This window comes from Moschus berezovskii, chromosome 6 (genome assembly GCF_049115385.1).
Source record: "Moschus berezovskii isolate FMDL1 chromosome 6, NW_MosBer_1.0, whole genome shotgun sequence".
NCBI classification, from domain to species: domain Eukaryota; kingdom Metazoa; phylum Chordata; class Mammalia; order Artiodactyla; family Moschidae; genus Moschus; species Moschus berezovskii.
Window position 1 is genome coordinate 102,610,612 of NC_142465.1, and position 8,185 is coordinate 102,618,796.

The following is an 8,185-nucleotide window of genomic DNA, read 5'->3' on the forward strand; positions in this document are numbered from 1 at the left end:
TGGAGGCAGACGTGAGATGCAATAATATTAAAACCAGCCTTGTGAGTATGTGAAAGGGCATACTCTTGGACTTATAGAGCTACATGGACACTAGAATTATGATTCCGATTCTGATGTAGGACTCCTCTTGTCCTATCTCCAAAACATATATTTTAAATTCTTTAAATCAGGATTTGGTAGTCCAGTGGCTAAGACTCCATGCTCCCTATGCAGGGGGCCTGGGTTCAATCCCTGGTCAGGGAACCAGATCCCACATGCTGCATGTAACTAAAGATCCCGCATGTCGCAACTAAGACCCAGCACAGCCAAATAAATAAAATATCAACAAATCAAAACTTTAAAAGATAATGGACAAATGGATTTGTTTGAGCCCGTGCTCTGGAATGCACACACTGTGCCCAGTTTTGTCTCACAGAGATTCCCCCGTAACAAACTAGACCATGCTCTTCACTGGGAAACATCGTTCACTATCTCCCTGGCAGCAGCAGCTGGAAATGCCTGCTTGCATGTTTCATGCTCACTGATCCATCGGCTACCAAGGTGAAGAGCAGAAAGTATTTAAATCCCCATCCCGAGGTTCACCTCCCACCTGCTTTCTAGTGCAGTGGCAGAGACACCTGTTGTAAACTTCTCTGAGTTCCTAAAAGTCAGTGATATCTGGCCAAGCTGCCATTTGTATTGGTGAAATCCAAAGGGACCTGAGACGGTTTTCCTCGCTTCATGCATCCATTTACCAAGCAGTGATGGAGCCCCTTCTCTGTGTCAGGCATTGTGTGAGGAACCAGAGATTCAAACGCAATGAATGGGGACTTCCCTGGAGTGCCAGCGGTTAAGACTGCACTTCCACTGCACGGGTTCAGGTTCTGTTGGGGGAACTTAAGATCCAGCATGCCTTGTGGTGTGGCCAGAACCCCACCCCTCAAAATAAAAAAAACACAATGAAAGAATAAATTACAACAAATTGTGCCATACATGACCCTAGAGGAAGGAACAAAGCTGTGCAGAGAGACAGTTTTCTTAGAAAATTAAAGAGTTTTTTTTGAACACAGGAAGCATGTTCAAGTTGGGTCTTGAAGAGTATAGGGGAGTTCCCCTAAGAGAAAAGTGGAGAATGGTACTCTAGGCAGAAAGAATACAATATGCAAGGCATATGAGTTAAAAAAAAAAAAAAAAAGGAAAAAAAAGCAGGGCAACTTTGAGAATAGTGAGAAATTCATTATCACTAGAGCAATGCGTGTTGTTGTTTAGTTGCTAAGTTGTGTCCAACCCTTCTGCAACCCCGTGGACCATAGCCCGCCAGGTTCCTCTGTCCATGGGATTTCCCAGGCAAGAATACTGGAGTGGGTTGCCATGCCCTCCTCCAGGGAATCATCTACACCCAGGGATCGAACCTGAGTCTCCTGCATCTCCTGAATTGGCAGGCAGATTCTTTACCACTGAGCCACCTGGAAAGCCCCAGAGCAATGGGTATGTGGGAATAAAATTATACATAAGACTAGCAAGGTAGTTTTGGGGAAAGTGTTTTTGTAAGCCTTGCTTGAAAGTTTAGATTTTGTGCTATGAGTACACAGAAAAAAATCATTTCCAAGCATGACATGTTTATCTACCAGCCGTGGAAGAAAAAAGACTAGAGATGAGAGACAGAAAAGCCAGCTTCAAGACTCTAGAATTGTGGTTCTCAACCAGGGGAAATTTATACCCCCCACCCCATCCCAGGGGACATTTGGCAGTATCTGGAGACACGTTTTATTTCATAATCAGAGAGTACATCGTGGGTAGAGGCCAATGGTACAGCTCACATTTTGCAGTGTACAGGGCGATAAAGAGCCCCAATAAAGAACTTCTCCATTTTACACATGGTAGTGTATCCCATCTACCCCAATCTCCCAATTCATCCCACCCCTGCCCCCATTCTTCGTGTCCACCTGTCCATTCTCTTATGTCTGGGTCTCTGTTCCTGCCCTGCAAATAGGTTCATCTGTACCATTTTTCTAGAGTCCACATATATGTGTTACTAATAGGCTTCCCTGGTGGCTCAGAGGTTAAAGCGTCTGCCTCCAATGTGGGAGACCCAGGCTCGATCCCTGGGTCGGGAAGATCCCCTGGAGAAGGAAATGGTAACCCACTCCAGTATTCTTGCCTGGAGAATCCCGTGGACGGAGAAGCCTGGTAGGCTACAGTCCATGGGGTCACAAAGAGTCGGACACGACTGAGCGACTGAATGGAATAGGTGGCTAGCGGGAAGCTGCTGTATAGCATAGGGAACTCAGCTTGGTGCTCTGTGATGACGTAGATGGGTGGGATGGGGGAGGTGGGAAGGAGGCCCAAGAGAGAGGGGGTATATGTATACTGAGAGCTGAGTCACTTCATTGTATGCAGAAACTGACACGATATTGTAAAGCAACTATAACCCAATTTTTAAACAAATCCCAGTGAACCAGTGAAGTTGCTCAGTCATGTCCAACTCTTTGCAACCTGATGGACTGTAGCCCACCAGGCTCCTCCATCCATGGAATTTTCCAGGCAAGAGTACTGGAGTGGGTTGCCATTTCCTTCTCCAGGAGATCTTCCTGACCCATGGATTGAACCCAAGTCTCCTGCATTGCAGGCAGATGCTTTACTGTCTGAGCCACCAGGGAAGCCAAATTATCTAGCCCCAAATGATGACAGCCCCGAAGCTAAGAAACCCTGATCTAGGGTTTAGTAAACAGTTTCTGCTTTTAGTGGCTTAGTGTCCATCCCCTATTCTTCTTTGGAAAAGCAACTTGATTTTCCATTCAAATGTTCCCCTTTCTCCATAAAACCACATATACTGCAGGGGAGGCTGATGTCCACATTCCAGTGTGAAGGAAGAGCAAAGAGAGTTCACTGCTAGCAGTTTTTTCATTCTTAAGGAGATGATCTAGAACTTGTACACATCATTTTCTCTTCTGAACTCAGTCACAGGTGAAAGAGAAGCTGGGAAATGGCCATGTTCTCAGCTAAAACTGGAGCAAGTGATGGTCCTGTTAAGCGGAAAAAGGGAAGTGTGGCAACTGAGTCACACCTAGATTAATTTGATGGTTGGTCCAGGGCCATGACTTAACATAGGCCAATGCAATATAAAAATATATGAAAAAGACATTTTATGGGAGCTTCTGGGAAAGAAGCTAGGAAAATTCAAATCACCCTAAAAATAACTTAGAGTGTGCTGATATTTTTCCTTAACCTTATTAGAGCTCTTCTTCCTAACTGCATTTTTTATTTCCCTCTGTTTCCACACTGCCCTATTTCTATCACATTCTCCCTGTCATTATGGATTGATATTAGGCATTTTCTGTCTCCTTTTTCTCTAGCCCCATAACTGCTGCTGCTGCTGAGTCACTTCAGTCGTGTCCGACTCTGTGCGACCCCATAGACGGCAGCCCACCAGGCTCCCCCGTCCCTGGGATTCTCCAGGCAAGAACACTGGAGTGGGTTGCCATTTCCTTCTCCAATGCATGAAAGTGAAAAATGAAAGTGAAGTCACTCAGTCATGTCTGACTCTTCACGACCCCATGGACTGCTGCCTACCAGGCTTCAAAGTTCTGTTTTCTAACATCTCTCCCCTCCCTTTTAAAAAGAACTCTAACATATATTTCACAGGCTATACAATACACCCATTTGAACTGGATAATTCTATGGTTTTTCATGTATTCACAAATATTTGCAACCATCCCCACAGTCAGTTTTTAAACATTTTTATCATCATTGGATTAAAACCATGCCCTTTGGCTGTCACCTCCATATATCCCTGGCACCCTCAGCCTTGTACTTGTGTTAAGTCGATTCAGTCGTGTCCGACTCTTTGTGACCCCATGGACTGTAGCCGGCCAGGCTTCTCTGTCCATGGGATTCTCCAGGCAAGAATACTGGAGTGGGTTGCCATTTCCTTCTCCAGGGGATCTTCCTGACCCAGGGATCGAACCCGCATCTCTTATATTTCCTGCATTGGCAGGCAGGTTCTTTACCACTAGCGCCACCTGGGTCCCCTCAGCTACTAATTTGCTTCCAATCTCTGTAGATTTCCCTGTTGTGGAAATTTCATGTGAATGCAATCATATGATGCACAGTCTTTTATGACAGGCTTCTTCCATTTAGTATGTTTTCACGATTTATCCATGTTGTAGCATGTATCAATACTTTATTCCTTTTTATGGTTGAATAGTTTTCCTGGAAAATCCCATGGACAGAGGAGGCTGGTAGGCTGCATGGTAGGTAGCAGTCCATGGGGTCGGGAAGACGGACACGACTGAGCGGCTTCACTTTCACTTTTCACTTTCATGCATTGGAGAAGGAAATGGCAACCCACTCCAGTGTTCTTGCCTGGAGAATCCCAGGGACGGGGGAGCCTGGTGGGCTGCCGTCTATGGGGTTGCACAGAGTCTGACACGACTGAAGCAACTTAGCAGCAGCAGCAGTATTCATTTACGGACAGACCATGAATTTGAGCAAACTCTGGGAGACAGTGAATGACAGGGGAGCCTGGTGTGCTGCAATCCATGGGGTCACAAAGAATCAGATGCAATTTAGCGACTGATCAATGACAACAACAAACAAACAGACCACATTTTGTTTAACCATTTGCCAGCTGATGAACATTTGGGTTGTTTCCATCTTTTGTCTATTACAAATAATGTGACTGTAAAAATTTGACCTTGGCCTTGAACTTGAGCAGGCCAAACCCATTGCCCCCTCAGTGTTTGCACTTGCTGTGCTCTCAGCCTCCAGCATGCCTGCCCTGAGTGTTTGCCTGCTTTTCCTTCCCTTCATTTACATCTCCCCTCCAACGTCACCTCCCCAGAGGGGCCTTTTGTAATCATTCTATCTACATTTTAAGTATTATCCACCATCATTCTCTGTCTCATTTCTCTGTTTTTTTTTCTCTGCCCTTCCTGGAAGTTATCATACTTGCCATATTTGATTTAGATCTTTCTAAAATAAAGGGAACATTTCATGCAAAGATGGGCTCGACAAAGGACAGAAATGGTATGGACCTAACAGAAGCAGAAGATATTAAGAAGAGGTGGCAAGAATACACAGAAGAACTGTACAAAAAAGATCTTCATGACCAAGATAGTCATGATAACATGATCACTGTCCTAGAGCCAGACATCTTGGAATGTGAAGTCAAGTGGGCCTTAAAAAGCATCACTATGAACAAAGCTAGTGGAGGTGATGGAATTCCAATTGAGCTATTTCAAATCTTGAAAGATGATGCTGTGAAAGTGCTGCACTCAATATGCCAGCAAATTTGGAAAACTCAGCAGTGGCCACTGGACTGGAAAAGGTCAGTCTTCATTCCAATCCCAAAGAAAGGCAATGCCAAAGAATGCTCAAACTACCGCACAATTGCACTCATCTCACACGCTAGTAAAGTCATGCTTAAAATTCTCCAAGCCAGGCTTCAGCAATATGTGAACCATGAACTCCCAGATGTTCAAGCAGGTTTTAGAAAAGGCAGAGGCAGCAGAGATCAAATTGCCAACATCTGCTGGATCATGGAGAAAGCAAGAGAGTTCCAGAAAGACATCTATTTCTGCTTCATTGACTATGCCAAAGCCTTTGACTGTGTGGATCACAATAAACTGTGGAACATTCTGAAAGAGATGGGAATACCAGACAACCTGACCTGCCTCTTGAGAAACCTGTATGCAGGTCAGGAAGCAACAGTCAGAACTGGACATGGAACAACAGACTGGTTCCAAATAGGAAAAGGAGTACGTCAAGGCTGTATATTGTCACCTTGCTTATTTAACTTATATGCAAAGTACATCATGAGGACCGCTGGGCTGGAATAAGCACAAGCTGGAATCAAGATTGCCGGGAGAAATATCAATAACCTCAGATATGCAGATGACACCACCCTTATGGCAGAAATGAAGAGGAACTCAAAAGCCTCTTGATGAAAGTGAAAGAGGAGAGTGAAAAGGTTGGCTTGAAGCTCAGCATTCAGAAAACAAAGATCATGGCATCTGGTCCCATCACTTCATGGGAAATAGATGGAAAAACAGTGGAAACAGTGTCAGACTTTATTTTTTGGGGGCTCCAAAATCACTGCAGATGCTGATTGCAGCCATGAAATTAAAAGACGCTTGCTCCTTGGAAGGAAAGTTATAACCAACCTTGATAGTATATTAAAAAGCAGAGACATTACTTTGCCAACCAAGGTCCGTCTAGTCAAGACTATGGTTTTTTCCATGGTCATGTATGGATGTGAGAGTTGGACTGTGAAGAAGGCTGATCACCGAAGAACTGATGCTTTTGAACTGTGGTGCTGGAGAAGACTCTTGAGAGTCCCTTGGACTGCAAGGAGATCGAACCAGTCCATTCTAAAGGAGATCCATCCTGGGTGTTCATTGGAAGGACTGATGCTAAAGGACTGAAACTGCAATACTTTGGCCACCTCATGCGACGAGTTGACTCACTGGAAAAGACTCTGATGCTGGGAAAGGTTGGGGGCGGGAGGAGAAGGGGATGACAGAGAATGAGATGGCTGGATGGCATCACCGACTCTGTGGACATGAGTTTATGTGAACTCCAGGAGTTGGTGATGGACAGGGAGGCCTGGCGTGCTGTGATTCATGGGGTCGCGGAGAGTCGGACACGACTGAGTGACTGAACTGAACTGAAAATAAAGGTTATAGATGAAGGTTCCTTAGTCCATCTATCCCGTGTCATTCCCTTTTCCTCCTCCACCAAAGGAAACCAACTCTGGTCTCCCTGACTTCACATATTCTTCTTCTCATGTTTTTGTACTTCTATTACATGCTCTTGTTGTTCATTCACAAAGCTGTGTCTGACTCTTTTGTGACCCCATTGACCGTAGCCCCACCAGTCTCCTCTGTCCATGGGATTTCCTGGGCAAGAATTTTGGAGTGGGTTGCCATTTCCTTCTTCAGGGGATCTTCCCAACCCAGAGTTGAGTTTTCTGCATTGCAGGTGGATTCTTTACCACTGAGCTACCAGGGAAGACCTTCTACTACATATATGTGGGTGTAAACATCTGCTTTCTCTACTTAATTATTTGTATACAGTTATCTATCATACTGCATGTATCTCTCTACAGTACACATACATGAACTTGTACATACATACTTACATGTATATATGTATATATAGTTCATTCATTTTAATGGCTTCATGATATTTTAGCCAATGAAAACATCTCAATTTATCTGGCCATTTATTAACGAACGTTCAGGTTTCCCCTCTATGTATCGTGGACAATTCTGCAAGACAGTATCTGTGCATGTCCTTTTGTACACATGTTGGAAGACTTTCTCTAGGGTGTAAACCTGGCTCGTGTGGGCATTGTGGGTCGCATGGTATTTCTGTTTGCCCCTCAGAGCCACTCTCTCCTCCACTTGTGCTGCCCTCTATGGATTGCACCAGTGAATTCCCTTTCCTTTCCGGCTTCCTGTTGGCCATTTAGCCAGTGGGCAGTATCATCAGGAAAGCAGGGTGGGGGAAGAACAAAGTGAGATCTGAGCATTTATCCTCCTGGCTCCCCTCCTGCTGGATGTCTGTAAATGGACAGCATTCCCCTCCCTGAGGCTCCCCAAGGCCGCTGCCCCTTGGGGTCTGGATCTGGTGATACTCCTTTCTTTGTCCCTGCAGGCCTAAGGGCAGCAATGAAGTTCCCCAAACTCCCCACTGTTGCTACCCTACTATTGCTTTTTAAAGTTTCCATTAACCCTATTCATGCGTCTGTAAATAATCTTTTTTTTTTTTTTTTGGCTGAGTGCAGCATGCAGGATCTTAGTTCCCTGACTAGGGATCGAACCCATGTCCCGTGCAGTGGAAGCACAAACTAACCACTGGACTGCCAGAGAAGTCCCTGTAAATAGTCCTTTTATTAAACTCTCTGCAAAGACCCAGGCTGAGGGCACATTTTTTTTGTGCCAAGACACTGACTGGTACTTATGAGATGTGCATTTTCATCTTTTCTAGATGCTGATCAATCACACTAACCTTCCAATCTTGATTTCTTCCAGGGAACTGGCTGATGAAATCTTAGATATTTTCTATTTCCCCCTCTATCTCCTGTGATGGAATCTCACCTACTTCATGAAGTCATGAAGGAGCTCATGTCTGTGATTTCCAAGCACTGACTGTCCTCATCACTCAGTTGGTACACTGCTTCTCAAAATGTCTTATATGGTTG